The sequence below is a fragment of the Ascaphus truei genome, unplaced genomic scaffold (genome assembly GCF_040206685.1).
Source record: "Ascaphus truei isolate aAscTru1 unplaced genomic scaffold, aAscTru1.hap1 HAP1_SCAFFOLD_3022, whole genome shotgun sequence".
Lineage (NCBI taxonomy): Eukaryota > Metazoa > Chordata > Amphibia > Anura > Ascaphidae > Ascaphus > Ascaphus truei.
In genome coordinates, this window is record NW_027455987.1 from 1 (window position 1) to 24,030 (window position 24,030).

At 52.0% G+C, this 24,030-nt stretch overlaps 1 long non-coding RNA gene across 1 annotated transcript; it reads left to right on the plus strand.

Moving 5' to 3' along the window:
* Positions 1-14,686: 14,686 nt before the first annotated feature.
* Positions 14,687-23,400, plus strand: LOC142483159 (uncharacterized). The gene is made up of 3 exons (XR_012797260.1): positions 14,687-14,842; positions 18,677-18,792; positions 22,739-23,400. It is a non-coding gene; the product is annotated as an uncharacterized LOC142483159 (long non-coding RNA).
* The last annotated feature ends 630 nt before the right edge of the window (positions 23,401-24,030 follow it).

The window sequence follows — 24,030 nt, forward strand, 5'->3', positions numbered from 1 at the left end:
ACGGGAGGAGGGCCCGAGTCCACGGGGAGGGCCCCGAGTCACGGGGAGGGCCCGAGTCACGGGGAGGGCCCCGAGTCACGGGGAGGGCCCGAGGTCACGGGAGGGCCCGAGTCACGGGGAGGGCCCGAGTCACGGGGAGGGCCCCGAGTCACGGGGAGGCCGAGTTACGGGGGCCAACCAGCCGAAAACCAGCAGGGGGACGGACGCACGGAGGGGGGGGGGGACATGCACATACATAAATTATGACAATACATATGCCCACTGCTCTCACCCCGTCCCCCCACTCCCATTTCCCCCCCCGCTCTCCCCTTTCTCTCCCCCGCTCCCCTTTCTCCTCCCCCCGCGTCCCCTTTCTCCCCCCCGCTCCCCTTTCTCTCCCCCCGCTCCCCTTTCTCCCCCCCCCGCTCCCCTTTCTCCCCCCCCGCTCCCCTTTCTCCCCCCCCGCTCCCCCTTTCTCCCCCCCCCCCGCTCCCCTTTCTCCCCCCCCCCGCTCCCCTTTCTCCCCCCCCCGCTCCCCTTTCTCCCCCCCCCCGCTCCCCCTTTCTCCCCCCCCGCTCCCCTTTCTCCCCCCCCCCCGCTCCCCTTTCTCCCCCCCCGCTCCCCCTTTCTTCCCCCCCGCTCCCCTTTCTCCCCCCCGCTCCCCTTTCTCCCCCCCCGCTCCCCTTTCCTCCCCCCCCCTCCCCCTTTCCCCTCCCCCACCTCCTCCCCTTTCCCTCCCCCCTCCTCCCCTTTCTCTCCCCCCTCCTCCCCTTTCCACTTCCCCCCTCCTCCCTTTCCCTCCCCCCTCCTCCCCTTTCCCTCCCCCCTCCTCCCTTTCCCTCCCCCCTCCTCCCCTTTCCCTCCCCCCCTTTCCCTCCCCCCTCTTCTCCTATCCCTCCCCCTCCTCTCCTATCCCTCCCCCTCCTCTCCTTTCCCTCCCCCCTTTCACTCCCCCTCCCCCCTTTCACTCCCCTCCCCCCTCCTCCTCTTTCCTCCCCCATCTCCCCTTTCCCTCCCCCCCTCCTCCCCTTTCCCTCCCCCCTCCTCCCCTTTCCCTCCCCCCTCCTCCCCTTTCCCTCCCCCCTCCTTCCCCTCTCCCACCCCCCTTCCCCTCTCCTACCCCCTTCCCCCCTCCCCCCCCTTCCCCCTCCTGCCCGCCTTCCTGCCTCCCCGCCTCTGCTTTCGCGCCCACCCTCCTCTGCCTTTCCCCCGCCCTTACTCCGCCCGCCTCTGCCGTTCACCCACCGCCTCACAGCCGCTGCATGCACTCAACAGACACCCATCACACTCGACACATACCTGCCGCCACACACACCTGCTGCCTCCCGCCCCTACATCACTGACCCACCGCCTCACACCCTAGCAGGACCCCCACTCACAGACAGCACTCACAACCCACGCGCCACCTGCCGCCTCACACCCTAGCAGGCCCCCGACTCACAGACAGCACTCTCTGTGTGTGTATATAATATATGTATCTCCCCTCTGTGTGTGTGTGTATATAATATATGTATCTCTCCTCTCTCTGAGGGCTTTAGATACAAAAGGGTTGGAGAAAAGACATCCTTGAGCAGAACTCAAGAGTTGGGATGGTGTAAAGTGGACAGCAGGAGGCTACAGGAGACGGGGGAGAATACAATATATACAGAGCACAGTTACAGATTGTAGGGGAGGCAGGAAGGCCGGACAGCAGGAGGTTACAAGACGGGAGAGAATACAATATATACAGAGCACAGTTACAGATTGTAGGGGAGACAGGTGAGAGGCAGGAATGCCGGACAGCAGGAGGTTACAGGAGACGGGAGAAAATACAATATATACAGAGCACAGTTACAGATTGTAGGGGAGAGAGGCAGGAAGGCCGGACAGCAGGAGGTTACAAGAGACGGGAGAGAATACAATATATACAGAGCACAGCTACAGATTGTATCGGAGACAGGTGGGAGGTAGGAAGGCCGGACAGCAGGAGCTTACAAGAGACGGGATAGAATACAATATATTCTGAACACAGTTACAGATTGTAGGGGAGACAGGTGAGAGGCAGGAAGGCCGGACAGCAGGAGGTTACAGGAGACGGGAGAGAATACAATATATACAGAGCACAGTTACAGATTGTAGGGGTGAGAGGCAGGAAGGCCGGACAACAGGAGGTTACAGATGTCAAGATGGGAGAGAATGAGGGCCTGTGTTAGAGCTTTAGCAGAGCTGGGTTTGGGTTCTGACCTTGCAGGGGCTGCATCAGTTTAGCTGTGTGTGTGCACGTTTGCTTCCTATAAGTATGATCAGACACCTACTTGCTGTTGCCTTCCATCTCCTTGAGAAGCGCAGCGTCAAATGCCGCCGTGGATGTCACACGGTGTTGAGTTGCCATAGTAACCCAGTGTCATGATGTCATTTGAGTATATATATATATATAATATATATATATATATATATATATATATCTATATATCTATATATATATATATATATCTTGTTCTTTATGAAGTGATATATAGATCTATTTTAAACAACCCGACACATGTAACCTGCACCGAAGGCCTTCCCATCATAGGTAAACGATTGGCTGTGTTGAAACAATATACCGCCCCTAACCGTCCTGTTATCTCATGTACGCAGCGCTCACCAAATTAACCGCCTTACATATATAGGTGATATAAGCCATATTACTAAGCAGCGCTACTCCATAAAGCATTCTGTCCCAATCATAAGAATAGCAGCACTTCGTATATCTGTCCCACAGCAATCTACTCCAGGTCGCACTGGGCCACCTCATCCCACGTGTTACCGGCTCCCATTGTCGTCGTCCCCCCTCATCCCACGTGTGACCGGCTCCCACTGTCCCCCCCCCCCACCTCATCCCATGTGTGACCGACTCCCACTGTCCCCCCCCCCTCATCCCACGTGTGACCGGCTCCCACTGTCCCCCCCCCTCATCCCACGTGTGACCGGCTCCCACTGTCCCCCCCCCCTCATCCCACGTGTGACCGGCTCCCACTGCCCCCCCCCCCCTCATCCCACGTGTGACCGGCTCCCACTGTCGCCCCCCCCTCATCCCACGTGTGACCGGCTCCCACTGTCCCCCCCCCCTCATCCCACGTGTGACCGGCTCCCACTGTCCCCCGCCTCTTCCCATGTGTGACCGGCTCCCACTGCCCCTCCCCCCCACACCTCATCCCATGTGTGACCGGCTCCCACTGCCCCCCCCCACCTCACCTAAAGCTGGGAGGTATATAGTATATACAGTCAATAACCTAAAGCTGGGAGGTATATACAGTCACTAACCGAAAGCTGGGAGGTAATTCTGATGCCTGTCCGGTATAAAATCGGAGGTAATACAATCCTAGTCTCTCCTTCGGGGGGAGGAGTGTGTGTGTGTGTGTGTATGTGTGTGTGTGTATGTGTGTGTGTTCTGAGATATATATATATATATATATCTTATACTATATTAGTGAAAGCACTGTATGTTTGCCTGCATGCATGCCTGCCTGGATGTCCGGTGTTCCTAGGGGAAATCTCATTGGTCCCTTGGTCCGCCCCCGCACACCTCTCATTGGCCTGAGGCGGAGTGACAGGCCAAAGGACACACAGGGACACACACACACACACACACACACAGGGACACACACACACACACACAGGGAGACACACACACACACACACGGACACACACAGGGACACACACACAGGGACACACACACACAGGGACACACACACAGGGACACACACACACAGGGACACACACACAGGGACACACACACACAGGGACACACACTCTCCCCCGTCAGTTGGACCGCAGCTCACCTTCCACCCCCCCCCCCCTCCTCTCCCGGTGCCCCTCCTCTCCCGGCGCCCCTCACTCTCTCCCCCTCCTCTCCCGGCGCCCCTCACTCTCTCCCCCTCCTCTCCCGGCGCCCCTCACTCTCTCCCCCCTCCCCACCTCACCCAAATCCCCACGCTCCGCAACATCCCCAGCCGCACCATCACCCTCACCGTGCGCCGCGGAGGAAGCACGGCCCTGCTGCTCAGCAGCAAACTCCAGGCTCCTCCCCCCTCGCGGCGCGGCCCTCCTGCTCTCCCCCTCACGTGCGCCGCTACCGGAGAGGGGAAGCGCGGCCCGGGCCTCCTGCTCTCCCCCTCACGTGCGCCGCTACCGGAGAGGGGAAGCAGCGCGGGACTCCCCATCACGTGCGCCGCTACCGGAGAGGGGAAGCGCGGCCCGGGCCTCCTGCTCTCCCCCTCACGTGCGCCGCTACCGGAGAGGGGAAGCGGCGCGGGACTCCCACTCACGTGCGCCGCTACCGGAGAGGGGAAGCGGCGCGGGACTCCCCCTCACGTGCGCCGCTACCGGAGAGGGGAAGCGGCGCGGGACTCCCCATCACGTGCGCCGCTACCGGAGAGGGGAAGCAGCGCGGGACTCCCCATCACGTGCGCCGCTACCGGAGAGGGGAAGCAGCGCGGGACTCCCCATCACGTGCGCCGCTACCGGAGAGGGGAAGCAGCGCGGGACTCCCCATCACGTGCGCCGCTACCGGAGAGGGGAAGCGCGGCGCGGGACTCCCCATCACGTGCGCCGCTACCGGAGAGGGGAAGCGCGGCCCGGGCCTCCTGCTCTCCCCCTCACGTGCGCCGCTACAGGAGAGGGGAAGCGCGGCGCGGGACTCCCCATCACGTGCGCCGCTACCGGAGAGGGGAAGCGCGGCGCGGGACTCCTGCCACTCTTGGCCCCCCCCCCCAGCTTCCCAAACTCACCTCCTGCCCCAGCCAGATGCCACGGGGTCAAGGTAAGTCACACACCGTCTCCCACCCACGCACTGTCACCCAGTCACCCACACACTCACCCACCCACCCAGTCACTTTCACCCACCCAGTCACTTTCACCCACCCACCCAGTCACCCACTCAGTCACTCACTCAGTCACCCACCCACTCAGTCACCCACCCACTCACTCAGTCACACACTCACTCAGTCACCCACCCACTCACCCAGTCACCCACTCAGTCACCCACCCACTCACTCAGTCACCCACTCAGTCACCCACCCACACACCCACCCAGTCACTTTCACCCAGTCACTTTCACCCAGTCACCCACTTTCACCCAGTCACCCACCCACCCACTCAGTCACCCACCCACCCACTCAGTCACCCACTCAGTCACCCACCCACTCAGTCACCCAGTCACCCACCCATTCAGTCACCCATTCAGTCAGTCACCCAGTCACCCACCCATTCAGTCAGTCAGTCACCCACTCACCCACCCAGTCACCCACCCAGTCAGTCACCCACTCACCCACCCAGTCAGTCACCCACTCACCCACCCAGTCAGTCACCCACTCACCCACCCAGTCAGGCACCCACTCACCCACCCAGTCAGTCACCCACTCACCCACCCAGTCAGTCACCCACCCAGTCAGTCAAGTCAGTCACCCACCCACCCAGTCAGTCTCCCACTAACCCACCCAGTCAGTCTCCCACTCACCCACCCAGTCAGTCTCCCACTCACCCACCCAGTCAGTCACCCACCCACCGACCCAACTCACCCACCCAACCACCGACCCAAAGTCACCCACCGACCCAAAGTCACCCACCCACCGACCCAAAGTCAAACCGACCCAAAGTCACCCACCCACCCACCGACCCAAAGTCACACACCCACCGACCCAAAGTCACACACCCACCCACCGACCCAAAGTCACACACCCACCGACCCAAAGTCACACACCCACCGACCCAAAGTCACACACCCACCGACCCAAAGTCAAACCGACCCAAAGTCACCCACCCACCGACCCAAAGTCAAACCGACCCAAAGTCACCCACCCACTCAGTCACCCACCCACCCACTCAGTCAAGTGTCACCCACCCACCCAGTCACCCACACACTCAGTCAACTCAGTCACCCACCTAGCTGTAAAGGGGGGGGGAAGCCTAACCCTGTCGTACGCCCCCCAAAATTACATCCCGGGCAACGCCGGGTCTCTCAGCTAGTATATATATATATATGTAGAGGTATCAGTACCGTGTTAGCCGAGCTTCAATAATCAAAAAATAAATAGATGATACCGTTCTGTGGCTAACGAAACGCTTTTATTTGTGCGAGCTTTCGAGATACACTGATCTCTTCTTCCGGCGATGTTACAATGAATGAAGCAAGGATAACTTGAAAACAGTGTCTCTTGGAATGTATCTGTGCTTGTCCTTCCCCCGATGTGGATGTGTTTTATGCTACCTGTTCCTCCAGCAATGTCGTGTACCTCATCATGTGCATGAAATGCCCAGGGGGCTGCTACTACATAGGTGAGACAGGACAGGGGCTAAACAAGAGAATGAACCTGCATCGCCACAGCATCACACGCGGAACAAGAGACAGTCCTGTTGGCGAACATTTCTCTGACTCTGGCCATAAGATGAACGATCTGAGGGTTGCCATACTCAAAGGTAATCTTAAAACCCCGAAAGAGAGACGGTTGCATGAATACAAATTTATGCAACTGTTCGGGACACTTAGCAGTGGCCTAAACAGAGATCGAAATTTTATGAGTCATTACTGACACTAGCGAACTCTCTTCCCATGAGCGCTAAAGGCCATGTCTGTACATACTGTGCTATATGTATGCACACACAGCTGTCTCTCACACATACTAATACTCCTTATTTCTCCATCCATATACACCAATAGGGACCACATAGTATCCACACACACTTTTAGTTGTGCTACAAACTCTCACATTTCCACACCCACCCACACCATTTATATCCCTCTCACTCCACACACACCTTGTGTAGAGCACTGTTTATACTGTGGGCTCTCCATTCATTTTTATTCACACTGATACACATACACACTCTTTCTTCACTTGCTTTCAGTTACCCTTTGACACCTCTAGCCATAAAACACATCCACATCAGGGGAAGGACAAGCACAGATAACATTCCAAGAGACACTGTTTTCAAGTTATCCTTGCTTCATTCATTGTAACATCGCCGGAAGAAGAGATCAGTGTATCTCGAAAGCTCGCACAAATAAAAGCATTTCGTTAGCCAAAGAACGGTATCATCTATTTATTTTTTGATATATATATATATATATATATATATATATATATATATTGTGACAGAAACCAGGGGATGGTAATAAATTCCGTATATAGGGCTCCCAGGATACTAAACAGTTTCTATCCTGTTTGGCCTGGGAGTGCAGCCTTATAATACATACACTCCATCCCACAGTTTGGCAAGCGCTGGAACTGAGGGGATGAGAGATCCAGACCAGAGTTTGTCTGCTGCCTGATTTCTGTCACCTGTCATGCTAATTAGGAATCAGGTATGTAAGACTGTTTTCCTGTTTGCTCTGGTCTCTCCACAAGAGCCAGGAGGCTGGAAGGCTGCTGAACTACAGAGGGGAGAAGCCTCTTCCCCTAACAGGTTCAATCTTTCTGTTCATTTGTATAAGACTGCAAAAGTACCTTGTTTTGTTGTTGGGAGTGGAAAAGCCACTTCCAACCCTGAGTCAGGGATATCTAAGTTAAGTTATCGCTCAGATGAGCAGCTTTTGTTTTGATCTGTTTTCTGTTGTATGCACTGTGGCAGTCTCAGTGCCTGGGACTGAATAAACCAGGCATAGCCTGTTTAAAGGAACAGTACGTGACGCCTCATCATTTAACCTACCCTAAAAGACCGTGTTCTAAACAGTCCCGGACAAACGACGGAGCCCCGGAGTAAGCCGTTTGTCACATATGGTGGAGAATGCGGGCAGAGCACTAGGGGGTCTGCGGGTTGAAGAACTTTGAAAGAAAAAAAAAAAAAGAAAAAAAAAGTTTTTTCATCCTCTGCAAACAAGATGGAAGACGTGGTGGGTGCGCTGGTACGCAATGTCGCTGCCCAGAAAGACGCGAATGAAACCCAGCAACAGCTGTTAATAGCCCAGCAAGAAACTAATGCAAACCAGCAGCAGACGAATGCAGCCCAGCAACAGCTGCTAATAGCCCAGCAAGAGATTAATGCAAACCAGCAACAGGCGAATGCAAACCAGCAACAGGCGAATGCAAACCAGCAACAGACGAATGAAGCCCTGCAAAACGCGAATGCAAACCAGCAAGAGACAAACCGCTTGCTGAGAGAGGAGCAACAGCGGTTCGCTCAGGGCTTACAGCAGGAACTCGAGATCCTGAGGCGGACTATCAGTAACCTTCCACTGGCAGCGGCAGCCCCAGTTCCGAAAATGACCAGGGCAAGCCACTACCTTCAGAAGATGGGACCCTCGGATGATGTGGAAGCCTATCTTCTCACGTTTGAACGCACGGCACAGAGAGAGGGATGGCCAGAAGCTGAGTGGGCTGGTCTAATCGCACCCTTCCTAAGCGGCGAACCCCAGAAGGCTTACTTTGATCTAGAGCCAGCCGAAGCTAACGTCTATGCAAAATTGAAGTTCGAGATCCTCGCCCGCCTCGGCGTAACCACGGCTGTTCGCGCCCAAAGGTTTCACGCATGGTCCTTCACGATGGATAAGGCCACCCGAAGCCAGATGTATGACCTCATCCACCTCGCCCGGAAGTGGCTACAACCCGAGATCAACTCAGCCAGCCACATCGTGGAACGGTTGGTCATGGACCAGTTCTTGAGGAAACTTCCCTCTGCCTTACGCCGTTGGGTCAGTCGGAGTGACCCCCACAATGCGGATGAGCTTGTGGCCCTCGTAGAAAGGTACAATGCAGCAGAAGGGCACCCGCAACCCACAGTCGTGGAGCAACCCCATTACCCGAGGTTCCAGGACTCTTCCAGAGACGGTAAAAGGGTACCGGGGTTAAGGGGCGCTGAAGAGCGGCGACCACCTTCACGCAGCACCAGCAACAGTGGTTCGCACACTAAGGGCAATAGCCAACATGGGGAGCCGGGAAAAGGCTCTAAGTGGGACACAGACTATGTACCTAAATGTGTAAATTGTCATGAGAGGGGCCACACAGCAAAAATCTGCCCACTAAATGATGAGCCCATGCAATGCAACAGCGTGGAACCTTATTCGCTGTTGTCCCAATGTATGGGCCCTAGCCCAGAGGACCCCTTGAATAACCATCTGTGGGCATTTGTAAAGGTTAATGGTAAGAGGGTTAGGGCACTTCTTGACTCTGGGAGCATGGTCACACTAGTGTCCGAATACCTCTTGCCCATTAAGAAGAAACAGGGAAACAGTTCACAAAGAGTGGCAATTTGTTGTATACATGGGGATAATCATGAATATTCCACTGTTGATGTTTTTTTTGAAACAGAGTTTGGTTCTTTAGATTTCAAGGTGGGTATTGTACCCAAACTGGCACATGATGTGTTAATAGGGACCGACTTTCCCCATTTTCTAAAAATGTGGTCCCCCGCTCAGAATAGCGCCCAGAGTTCAATAGCGGACCATAACGAAGTATTAGAAGAAACAAATCCTTTCCCTTTTTCAGAAATGGAGGTTGACGAGGGCCCAAATAAGAAGGGGGAAAAGGAGGAGTGCTGTAAAATTCCCTTCCCCATCACTACTTTGGTAGGGAATACCCCAAATCAAGATGTTGAGCAGACACTTACCACCCCAGAACCGGATAAGACCCTCGCTGACCTAGAGGTCAGTCCTGGGAGTTTTAAGAAGGCCCAGTGGGAGGACCCCACATTAGCGGTAGCAAGGGGAAATATACGGGACCAGAATAGTACTCCTGGCCAACCAGATAGGTCACTTGCTTACCCCTACTTCGAGGTAGAGAACGACCTATTATATCGGGTTGATAAAAGGAAATCAGTTACAACTAAACAATTGTTGGTACCACGGACATTCCGTAACGTAGTATTACACCTCGCACATAGCCATCCATTGGGGGGACACCTAGGGGTGGAAAAGACAAAAGAAAAGGTTCTCCGAAGCTTCTATTGGCCTGGGGTTCTGGCAGAAATTACGAATTATTGTTCCTCATGCCCAGAATGTCAGATCACCGCCCCGTTCAAGGCGTACCGCAGCCCATTGGTACCCCTTCCCATAATAGAGGTACCATTTGACCGGATTGCTATGGATCTAGTAGGACCCCTAATAAAGTCTGCTAGGGGACATCAGCATATATTGGTAATATTAGATTATGCCACCCGATATCCGGAGGCAGTTCCCCTACGTAGCACGTCTGCTAAAAACATAGCAAAAGAGTTAGTAGTTCTGTTTTCCCGGGTCGGGATTCCTAAAGAGATTCTATCTGACCAGGGAACACCATTTATGTCCCAAGTAACAAAAGAGCTATGTAAACTCCTAAAAATCAAGCATCTCAGAACCTCAGTCTATCATCCACAAACAGATGGTTTAGTGGAAAGGTTCAATAAAACCTTAAAGAGCATGTTACGGCGGGCGGTTGATAAAGATGGGAAAAACTGGGATTGTTTGTTACCGTACCTGTTATTTGCCATTAGGGAAGTTCCCCAATCATCCACAGGCTTCTCCCCGTTTGAACTATTGTATGGCCGACACCCAAGGGGCTTACTGGATATAGCCAAAGAGACTTGGGAACACGAGGTTACCCCTTACAGAAGTGTAATAGAGCATGTTGCCCAGATGCAGGACCGCATTGCTGCAGTCCTACCCATAGTGAGGGAACACATGGAGAAAGCTCAAGAAGCACAGAGGAATACGTATAATAAGGGTGCTAGGGTCAGAATTTTTTTTCCAGGTGATAGGGTACTAGTTCTGGTTCCCACCGTGGAGAGTAAATTCCTTGCTAAATGGCATGGGCCATATGAGGTCTTGGAAAGAGTGGGAGAAGTAAATTATAAGGTAAGACAGCCAGGTAGGAGGAAACCTGAGCAAATTTACCATATAAACCTACTCAAGCCCTGGAAAGATAGAGAAGTCTTGTTAACCCTAGTACCCCCAGGTCCGTCAGAGAATCAAGAAACTGACCCAGAGGTTAGCATAGCTGAAACCCTGTCTGTTCATCAGAAACGAGAGGTTCAGAATTTAGTGAGAAGAAACAAAGAAATCTTCTCTATACGGCCAGGTAGAACTAGCGTAATTGAACATGACCTAGTCTCTGAACCGGGGGTCCGAGTTAACCTTAAACCGTACCGAATCCCAGAGGCCAAAAGAAAGGCTATAAGTTTAGAGGTTAAAAAAATGCTAAAACTAGGTGTAATTGAGGAATCCCAAAGTGGGTGGAACAGCCCTATAGTCTTAGTCCCAAAGCCAGATGGTACAACAAGGTTTTGTAATGACTACCGGAAACTAAACGCGGTGTCAAAATTTGATACTTATCCTATGCCCAGGGTAGATGAACTTGTAGAGAGACTGGGCAAAGCCCGATATCTCACAACCCTAGACCTAACAAAAGGGTACTGGCAGGTTCCCCTCACAGAAAGGGCAAAAGAAAAGACAGCCTTCTCAACCCCAGACGGCCTCTTTCAGTATAAGGTGTTGCCTTTTGGCTTACATGGAGCTCCTGCCACATTCCAAAGAATGATGGATAAAATTTTAAAACCACATGCTCGGTATGCTGCCGCCTACCTGGATGATGTGGTAATCCATAGTGAAGATTGGCAATCCCACCTTCCAAAGGTCCAAGCTGTGCTTGACGCAGTCCGGTCTGCTGGACTAACTGCTAACCCCGCTAAATGCACTATTGGTCTGGAGGAGGCCAAGTATCTGGGATATTCTATTGGCAGAGGTTTACTCAAACCCCAAACACTCAAAGTGGAGGCGATACAAAATTGGCCAAGGCCAGTTACAAAAAAACAAGTAAGGACCTTTTTGGGGTTAATTGGGTACTATAGAAGGTTTATTCCCAATTTTGCAACTAAGGCAACCCCACTAACTGACCTCACAAAAGCAAGAGGACCACTAATGGTAAAGTGGTCCCCCGAAACCGAACAAGCCTTTAGAAGCCTGAAAGAAGCTCTCTGTGCCCAACCAGTGTTGGTCACACCTGACTTCTCCAAAGAGTTCGTAGTCCAAACCGACGCATCTGAGGTAGGGCTGGGGGCGGTACTCTCCCAGGAGTCTCAAGGTGAGGAGCACCCCATCCTTTATTTAAGTAGGAAACTAAATCCCCAGGAGAAAAATTACTCCATAGTAGAGAAAGAGTGTCTCGCAATAAAGTGGGCTGTAGAGACGCTCAAATACTACCTGTTGGGGAGAAAATTCCGGTTGGTCACAGATCATGCACCCCTTACCTGGATGTGTCAAAACAGGGAAAAGAATGCTAGAGTGACCAGGTGGTTCCTAAGCCTACAACCCTTTAAATTTTCTGTGGAACACAGGTCAGGGCACAAACATGGCAATGCTGACGGGTTGTCAAGGATGCACTCCCTAATATCCATAGTCGCTCATCCCTCGAGGTCTGAGCTGGGGGGGAGGATATGTGACAGAAACCAGGGGATGGTAATAAATTCCGTATATAGGGCTCCCAGGATACTAAACAGTTTCTATCCTGTTTGGCCTGGGAGTGCAGCCTTATAATACATACACTCCATCCCACAGTTTGGCAAGCGCTGGAACTGAGGGGATGAGAGATCCAGACCAGAGTTTGTCTGCTGCCTGATTTCTGTCACCTGTCATGCTAATTAGGAATCAGGTATGTAAGACTGTTTTCCTGTTTGCTCTGGTCTCTCCACAAGAGCCAGGAGGCTGGAAGGCTGCTGAACTACAGAGGGGAGAAGCCTCTTCCCCTAACAGGTTCAATCTTTCTGTTCATTTGTATAAGACTGCAAAAGTACCTTGTTTTGTTGTTGGGAGTGGAAAAGCCACTTCCAACCCTGAGTCAGGGATATCTAAGTTAAGTTATCGCTCAGATGAGCAGCTTTTGTTTTGATCTGTTTTCTGTTGTATGCACTGTGGCAGTCTCAGTGCCTGGGACTGAATAAACCAGGCATAGCCTGTTTAAAGGAACAGTACGTGACGCCTCATCATTTAACCTACCCTAAAAGACCGTGTTCTAAACAGTCCCGGACAAACGACGGAGCCCCGGAGTAAGCCGTTTGTCACAATATATATATATATATATATATATATATATATATATATATATATATATATATATAGCAACTGTAAATATTCCTGTATATTCATTTGCATGTCTTAGACAGGTCTGCAACCCTGTCTTTCACCATTATCACCCAGCAAACAGCACTTCCACTGCAGCAAGGGATTCTGGGAAATGACATGCAAATGAGCACACTGTCACTTTTTGCCTCAATAACCATTTTTAACATGGTTCCCTATAGGCTTAAGCTTGCTGCATGGTCACAGCTTTGAGCACAGCCAGGGTTAAGGTGCATACCCAGAAAACCACCCACAGACAGCCGTTTCGACCTTGATGGGTCTCATCAGTGTGGGGTTGATTTTACTGGGAATGCAAGAGAGGCTATGGGATAGGCCAAACCATAATTATTTATTTGGCAATTTGCAAAAGGACTAAATTTTAAAGGACAATCTTCTGGTGCTTGGGCACCTTTCTGGACATTATCCTCTGTTTCTCTACCCGTGAGTGTAATTATTAAGTTTATTCTGCAGTTGTCGTGTGTTTGCCTATCAAGGGAATAAATCTCAGTTTATTTTGCTCAACCTGTTCTGCTCAATCAGGACCCACGAAATATAAATGTGTTATTAAGCAGTTATTAAAACAGTTTTAAACGCTTGTCACGGGAGACGCGCTTAATAACACATTTATATTTCGTGGGTCCTGATTGAGCAGAACAGGTTGAGCAAAATAAACTGAGATTTATTCCCTTGATAGGCAAACACACGACAACTGCAGAATAAACTTAATAATTACACTCACGGGTAGAGAAACAGAGGATAATGTCCAGAAAGATGCAAAGCACCAGAAGATATTGCAAATTGCAAATATATATATAGTGGGTACTGTTATCTCATGTACGCAGCGCTCACCTAACTAACCGCCTGACACATATGTAGGTGATATAAGCCATATTACTAAGCAGCGCTGCTCCATAACACATTCTGACAAAATCATATGCATAGCAGCACTTAGTATATCTGGCCCATAGCAATCTACTCCAGGTCACACACAGTAGCACTGGGCCACCTCATCCCACGTGTGACCGGCTCCCACTGTCCCCCCCCCACCTCATCCCACGTGTGACCGGCTCCCACTGTCCCCCCCCCCCACCTCATCCCACGTGTGACCGGCTCCCACTGCCCCCCCCCCCCACCACCTCATCCCACGTGTGACCGGCTCCCACTGTCCCCCCCCCACCTCATCCCACGTGTGACCGACTCCCACTGTCCCCCCCCCACCTCATCCCACGTGTGACCGGCTCCCACTGCCCCCCCCCCCACCTCATCCCACGTGTGACCGGCTCCCACTGTCCCCCCCCCCCCACCTCATCGCACGTGTGACCAGCTCCCACTGTCCCCCCCCACCTCATGACCGGCTCCCACTGTCCCCCCCCCCACCTCATCCCACGTGTGACCAGCTCCCACTGTCCCCCCCCACCTCATCCCACGTGTGACCGGCTCCCACTGTCCCCCCCCCCACCTCATCCCACGTGTGACCGGCTCCCACTGTCCACCCCCCCCCCACCTCATCCCACGTGTGACCGGCTCCCACTGTCCCCCCCCCACCTCATCCCACGTGTGACCGGCTCCCATAAGATATTATATTATTATTCCTGTTACAGAGACTCACCCAGTGATAACTCCGGTGGGTAGGGGCACTTCCTGTCTGCTCTGCTCACTTCCGGTCCCCGTGGTAATGTCTCCCCCCCGGTAACACAGTCACAGCAGTGACAGCCCCAGTCCGGCGGCTCAGTCTCATTCATTGCACATCTGGGGGGAAGTTATGAGATCTCTACTCACATGCTGACCGGACTTCAGATCAGAGAGCAAGCTGGGAGGTATATAGTATATACAGCCACTAACCTAAAGCTGGGAGGTATATAGTATATACAGCCACTAACATAAAGCTGGGAGGTATATACAGTCACTAACCTAAAGCTGGGAGGTATATAGTATATACAGCCACTAACATAAAGCTGGGAGGTATATACAGTATATACAGTCACTAACCTAAAGCTGGGAGGTATATAGTATATACAGTCACTAACCTAAAGCTGGGAGGTATATAGTATATACAGTCACTAACCTAAAGCTGGGAGGTATATACAGCCACTAACCTAAAGCTGGGAGGTATATAGTATATACAGTCACTAATCTAAAGCTGGGAGGTATATAGTATATACAGTCACTAATCTAAAGCTGGGAGGTATATACAGTATATACAGTCACTAATCTAAAGCTGAGAGGTATATACAGTATATACAGTCACTAACCTAAAGCTGGGAGGTATATAGTATATACAGCCACTAATCTAAAGCTGGGAGGTATATACAGTCACTAACCTAAAGCTGGGAGGTATATATAGTCACTAACCTGAAGCTGGGAGGTTTATACAATCACTAATCTAAAGCTGGGAGGTATATACAGTATATACAGTCACTAACCTAAAGCTGGGAGGTATATAGTATATACAGTTACTAACCTAAAGCTGGGAGGTATATAGTATATACAGCCACTAACCTAAAGCTGGGAGATATATAGTATATACAGTCACTAACCTAAAGCTGGGAGGTATATATAGTCACTAACCTAAAGCTGGGAGGTATATATAGTCACTAACCTGAAGCTGGGAGGTTTATACAATCACTAATCTAAAGCTGGGAGGTATATACAGTATATACAGTCACTAACCTAAAGCTGGGAGGTATATAGTATATACAGTCACTAACCTAAAGCTGGGAGGTATATACAGTATATACAGTCACTAACCTAAAGCTGGGAAGTATATACAATCACTAACCTAAAGCTGGGAAGTATATACAGTCACTAATCTAAAGCTGGGAGGTATGTACAGTCAATAATCTAATGCTTGGAGGTATATACAGTCACTAACCCAAAGCTAGGAGGTATATAGTATATCCAGTCACTAACCCAAAGCTGGGAGGTATATAGTATATACAGTCACTAACCTAAAGCTGGGAGGTATATAGTATATACAGTCACTAACCTAAAGCTGGGAGGTATATACAGTCACTTACCTAAAGCTGGGAGGTATATACATTCACTAATCTAAAGCTGGGAAGTATATCCAGTCACTAACCTAAAGCTGGGAGGTATATACAGTCACTAATCTAAAGCTGGGAGGTATATACAGTCACTAACCTAAAGCTGGGAGGTATATACAGTCACTAACCTAAAGCTGGGAGGTATATACAGTCACTAACCTAAAGCTGGGAGGTATATAGTATATACAGTCACTAACCTAAAGCTGGGAGGTATTTACAGTCACTAACCTAAAGCTGGGAGGTATATACAGTATATCCAGTCACTAACCTAAAGCTGGGAGGTATATACTGTCACTAACCTAAAGCTGGGAGGTATATACAGTCACTAACCTAAAGCTGGGAGGTATATTAAGTCACTAATCTAAGGCCTGGGACATAGTAAGCGCTTAGGTGCTGCTGCTCGCTCTGCCAGGAGCTTTTTGCTGTCCTGGCAGAGGAGATAGCAAGCGTGCTTGGGAGGCGGGTATCACTGTGTGTGTGTGTGTGTGTCACTTGGTAGCTATCAGTGTGTGTCACTTTTAAGTGGTCTGTGTGTTTGTGTGTCACTGGGGAACCTGTGTGTATATTATATAATATATATATTTTTTTTTTTAAAAGACATGTTGTGAGAATAAATTATTTATTAACATTGTGCAACTTTGATAAAGATATTCACGCACACGCATACATACATACACACACATACACACATGCACACACATGCACACACACACACACATATGCACACATACATACACACACGCACACACAGCCCCAGCCCGTTTTTCACACACACCCCCCTGCACCACCACCAGCCCCAGCCCGTTTTTCACCCCCCCCCCCCCTGCACAAGCACCAGCACCTGCACCAGCACCAGCCCGTTTTTCACACCCACCCCCCTTCACCAGCACACACACACACACACACACACACACACACACACACACACACACACACACGTGCTGCCTTCTGTCTGGTCGCGTTGCTCTGTAGTGACAATGGCGGCTCTGTAGGGAACCGGCTGCAGCCCCATTGGATGGGAGCGGTCACGTGACCGCTCCTCTGCTTCCCCGAGCGGCAAATTTCAAACTTGCCTTTCTTAGAGAAGTTTCTCCTCATCCGCACGCATCAGCGCGCATGCGGAGGGAGAAACTATAGCCGCGCTGATAACAGATGCAGGGGCTGTGTGCATCTGTTCAGCGCGGCTCAGAGACGCTGAGTGCACTATGTCCTGGGCCTTAAGCTGGGAAGTATGTACAGTCACTAATGTAAAGCTGGGAGGTATATACAGTAATATAGTGGAATGGTTACCTCACATCAGCTTAATATTAGTAGGGGGGTGGTGTTGCTGTTTGGGGCGGGTAGAGTTACAGCACTGAAGATAAGAGCCCCGGTATGATAGCGCTCTCGCACCTTTTGGAATGGAATTATAGTGTTTTAAAATGCAATAGGTTTATTCTGAACATTAGTTAAAATATAGGGCTTTAAAATAAATTATTAAACTAGCCAAAGTGTATCCAATAGGAGTCTGCAAACCCCGGATATCAAACAATGTTTATGACAGTGTAGTAATAACAGCACTGTCTATAGTGATACCTGTGTAAGAGATAATCAACTATAAGGCTGCGCTTATAGTTCTGGCGACGCAACGTCGCTTCAAAACAAATGCATTGAATCTGTAGCATGCGCTTATAGTAGGCGCGACGTGTGTGTGTGTGTGTTTTATCAGGGCCGCCAACAGAAATCATGGGGCCCAGGACAAATGAAAGGAGCAGGCGTAACTTTTACTTAACCCCCAATACACATAAAAAATACACCCCCACCCACAATACATCTACAAATATACCCCACTCCCCCCCCCAATACATCTACAAATATACCCCACTCCCCCCCAATACATCTACAAATATACCCCACTCCCCCCCCAATACATTTACAAATAAACCCCACTCCCCCCCAATACATCTACAAATATACCCCACTCCCGCCCCAATACATCTACAAATATACCCCAACCCCCCCCAATACATCTACAAATATACCCCAACCCCCCCAATACATATATAAAATACACCCCCAATACATATAAAAATCAGGTTTACCTTGGGGATTATCTCAGGTCGGGCTGGTGGCTACAGGGGGTGGGGGACGGTGTACCGCGGGCGGTGTGGTGGTGGTGGGGGTCCGCTGGCAGTTGCGGGGGCCCAGCGGCTGGCGGGACTGTGGGGGGGGCAGTGGCGGGGGCCCGGCAGATGGCGGGATTGCGGGGGGCCGGTTGGTGGCGGAATTGCGGGTGGGTGGCGGGGGTCTGGTGGGACTGCGGGGTCTGGCAGTGGCAGGGGCCCGGCTGCAGGTTACAGCAGTTGCTACCGGCCCTGCCCTGCCCCACAAGGGTGTGATAATGGAGAATTACCAGGCTCTCTGGTCTCTAGGTAAGAAAGTGTGTGTGTGTGTGTTTTGATTTCCAAAACTACAGGAACTGAATGTATATCTCTAGCGATATCCATGTACATAGAACTGCACAGCAGTATAATACACGTGACATAACAATATAGCAGATAAAGGGAATAAGACTTTTCTATGGTGCAAACACTTTAAATATATAAGTGTCTCCCCTGACATGTACAGGATGTGTCAATGTGACGCCTGAGATTGTATCAATGATTGAGCGCGGGGAAGAGCCGTATATACAGTAAGGGGTCACCAGCAGTATGAGAAGGAACATCCTACAGATATCAGCACTGGTGAGTAATAAACACTTTAGTGGTGGGTGCTCTAGGATAAATCATTATATAACATATTTCATAAAACAAGGAAACTTGATCACAATTAGTATATCTATCAATAATTTCTAATATTCTTTTGTAACTTTACAATTCCCATAATAAAGTGGAAATATATGTGGTACATGATTCCTGATTTTATATCTTATACTATATTAGTGAAAGCACTGTATGCCTGCCTGCCTGCCTGCCTGGATGTCCGGTGTCCCTAGGGGAAATCTCATTGGTCCCTTGGGCCGCCCCCCCGCACACCTCTCATTGGCCTGAGGCGGAGTGACGGGCCAAAGGACACACACACACACAGGGACACACACACACAGGGACACACACACAGGCACACACACACACACACAGGCACACACACACACAGGCACACACACACACAGGCACACACACACACACAGGCACACACACACACACACACACACACACACACACAGTAGGGGGGGGGGGTGTACATTAGCAGCATGTATAACCCGGGGGGTGGGGCTCACATACCCGCCGGTCCCGGAGCCTCCGCCTCTTCCTCCCCGAACATCAGCCTCCACACCCGCGCGCACCTCCTCCTCTCCCCGTGTCTCCCGCGCTTTCAGCTCCCCCCCCCCCCCCCCGGCGCCGCTACAGTCAGCGGGGGAGCGAGTGCCCGGGACACAGCGGGGGAGCGGCCACAACACGCTGCCTCCCGCCTCAGATCCACGTGGGAGCTTCCGGACGGGTGAGTGAGCGGCCTTCACCTCCCCTCACCCCCCCTTCACCCAACCCTCACCCCCCTTCACCTCCCCCTCACCCCCCTTCACCTCCACTCACCCCCCTTCACCTCCCCTCCACCCCCTCCCCCCCCCCCCGGCACCACTACAGTCAGCGGGGGAGCGAGTGCCCGGGACACAGCGGGGGAGCGGCCACAACAAGCTGCCTCCCGCCTCAGATCCACGTGGGAGCGGCCGGACGGCTGAGGGAGCTGCCGGATGGGTGAGTGAGCGGCCGGACGGGTGAGGGAGCGGCCTTCACCTCCCCTCACCCACCCCTCACCTCCCTCCACCCCCCCTTACCCACCCCTCACCTCCCTCCACCCCCCCTTCACCTCCCCTCCACCCCCCCTTCACCTCCCCTCCACCCCCCCCCTTCACCTCCCCTTCACCTCTCCTCCACCCCCCCCTTCACCTCCCCTCCACCCCCCCTTCACCTCCCCTCCACCCCCCCTTCACCTCCCCTCCACCCCCCCCTTCACCTCCCCTCCACCCCCCTTCACCTCCCCTCCAACCCCCTTCACCTCCCCTACACCCCCCCCTTCACCTCCCCTCCACCCCCCCCTTCACCTCCCCTCCACCCTCCCCCTTCACCTCCCCTCCACCCCCCTCGCACCACCCCCCCTTCCCACCACCCCCCCCCTTTCCACCACCCCCCCCTTCCCACCACCTCCCCCCCCTTCCCACCACCTCCCCCCCCCTTCCCACCACCTCCCCCCCCTTCCCACCACCTTCCCACCACCCCCCCTTCCCACCACCTCCCCCTCCTCCCCCCCTTCCCACCACCTCCCCCCCTTCCCACCACCCCCCCTTCCCACCCCCTCCACCCCCCCTTCCCACCACCTCCCCCCTCCACCTCCCCTTCCCACCTCCTCCCCCCCCTTCCCACCTCCTCCCCCCCTTTCCACCTCCTCCCCCCCCCTTTCCACCTCCTCCCCCCCCTTCCCACCTCCTCCCCCCCCTTCCCACCTCCCCCCCCCCCTTCCCACCTCCTCCCCCCCACCTTCCCACCTCCTCCCCCCCACCTTCCCACCTCCTCCTCCCCCCTTCCCACCTCCTCCCCCCCCCTTCCCACCTCCTCTCCCCCTTCCCATCTCCCCCCCCCCCCTTCCCACCTCATTGGTCCCTTGGCCCGCCCCCGCACACCTCTCATTGGCCTGAGGCGGAGTGACGGGCCAAAGGACACACAAGGACACACACACACACACACGTAGACACACACACACGTAGACACACACACACGTAGACACACACACACACACGTAGACACACACACACACGTAGACACACACACACACGTAGACACACACACACACGTAGACACACACACACACACGTATATACACACACGTATACACACACACGTATACACACACACGTATACACAAACACACACACGTATACACACACACACACACACACGTAGACACAAACACACACACGTAGACACAAACACACACACGTAGACACAAACACACACACGTAGACACAGACACACATAGACAAACACACACATGTACACGTAGACACACACACACATGTACACGTACACACACATGTACACGTATACTCACACACATGTACACGTACACACACACACATGTACACGTACACACACACATGGAGACATACACACACACACGTATACACTCACACACGTATACACACACTAATGTATACACACACACATGTATACACACACACACATGTATACACACACACACACGTATACACACACACACGTATACACACACACACGTATACACACACACACGTATACACACACACACACACACACACGTATACACACACACACACGTATACACACACACACACGTATACACACACACACACACGTATACACACACACACGTATACACACACACACACGTGTATACACACACACGTGTATACACACACACGTGTATACACACACACGTGTATACACACACACGTGTATACACACACATGTGTATACACACGTGTATACACACACATGTGTATACACACACACATGTGTATACACACACACATGTGTATACACACACACATGTGTATACACACACACATGTGTATACACACACACATGTGTATACACACACATGTGTATACACACACAAACATGTTGTATACACACAATATATACATACACACATGTATACATACACACACACATGTATACACACACATGTATACACACACATGTATACACACACATGTATACACACACACACACACACGTACACACACACACGTATACACACACACACGTATACACACACACACATATACACACACACACGTATACACACACACGCGTATACACACGTATACACACACACACACACACACGTATACACACACACACACGTATACACACACACACACACGTATACACACACACACACGTATACACACACACACACACGTATACACACACACACACACGTATACACACACACACACGTATACACACACACGTATACACACACACACACGTATACACACACACGTATACACACACACGTGTGTATACACACACACGTGTATACACACACACATGTGTATACACACACACGTGTATACACACACAAACATGTTGTATACACACAATATATACATACACACATGTATACATACACACACATGTATACACACACGTATACACACACACACACACACACATACAATGTATACACACAAACATGTATACACACACACTATCCCCAGCACCACCACATCAGCACACCGCTATCCGATGCCCCCCCAGCACACTGGCATTCTCGGCTCCCCGCCATTACCAGCCCCCATCAACACCATCAGCACCCACACATCGCCACCTTTGCACCTCCCCCATCGGCACACCCACATCCGCACCCCCACATCAGCACCAAACCCTCCCAAATCAGCACCCCGATACAATCACCATCAGTACAGCCACAGCAGCACTACCACCGCACATGGGCCGCGTGGACCACTCCCCACCCAAATGCCACACCCACACCACAAACATCCCGGGCAACGCTGGGGCTCTCAGCTAGTGGCATATAAATCTTACATCTTACCATGCGTATCCTGTTTTTTAAATTAAATCTGACGTTTGAGAATAATTTTTTGTATCCGATGTTAATGCATTTCTTTACTCAAATTTTTTTACCCAGCTGATGGATTCATGAGCAGGAATTCCCCTGAAGGATATCACATTTTGCTCTGTTCACCAGATTGTGTAATGGAAGATACCAGTGTTACGCAAATGTATCACGGAGCAAATCACATTAGTCAGGATATACCAAATCAGCGTCTGAGAGAAACTGTGAGCATTATGGTTAAGGAATCAACATCACAGGAAGAAGGAAATCTCCCAGACTCCCACATTTATACCATCAGAGAACATACAGGGACAGAATATGCATCTACTCCTATTACAACGTGTAACAAAGGAAACATGAATGCAGGGAACGTTCACAAGAACTTGTCAGTAAAAGAAAAAACATTTGTATGTTCTGATTGTGGGAGATGTTTTACCCATAACTGTACTCTTGTTAAACATCAGAGACTTCACACAGGAGAAAGATCATCTGTATGTTCTGAATGTGGGAAAGGTTTCATATATAACTCTGCTCTCCTTAGACATCAGAGAATTCACACAGGAGAAAAAACAAGACCACCGTAACAATCTACCGGAGACTCTCACAGCCACCAGCAGTCTTAGATCTTTCAAAACTAAAGCTGTCACACAATTTAATTTGGTCTGTAACTGTTACATACAGAGGCGGCACATTTTATTTGAGTGCGGCTAGCTCCGCAAGCCTGGGGATGCCCCGGCATGACGCGCGGTCACGCGTCATCGGGTGCCTGCGCCCCCTGCACGCACGTCCAGGGCTCCGCGAGGGAGCCCTGGTGTCCCGCGATGTGGGGGAAGGCGGCAGGGGGTTCCGGGGGACCCGGCAGCGGGAGGGAGAAAGCCCCGATCGGAGGGCGCTCCTCCGTGTCTTCGGCGCGTGCCCGGCACCCTCTGGCGCGCGCCAGGTTACTGCTGCGGCCGAGAACGGGCAAATGCTCGAATAAACTCGGCCGCAGCAGTACGCCTATCTTATACTATATTAGTGAAAGCACTGTATGCCTGTCTGGATGTCCGGTGTCCCTAGGGGAAATCTCATTGGTCCCTTGGGCCGCCCGCCCCCGCACACCTCTCATTGGCCTGAGGCGGAGTGACGGGCCACACACACACACACACCATCACGTGCGCCATCACGTGCGCCGCCCTGCACTGGCTCCGGACGGGAAGCGCGGCCCTCCTACCCCAGCCGCTCCCTTACCTCCCCGACGCTACCTCCCCCTCAGGTAAGTCACTGCGCGTCCCGCCTCAGCTTATGGCGCCAGTAACTCTCCTATTTCAGGCGCACAGCTTCGTGCCTCAGGCCCACACAGGGCGCTTCCTGCTGCCGCCTGC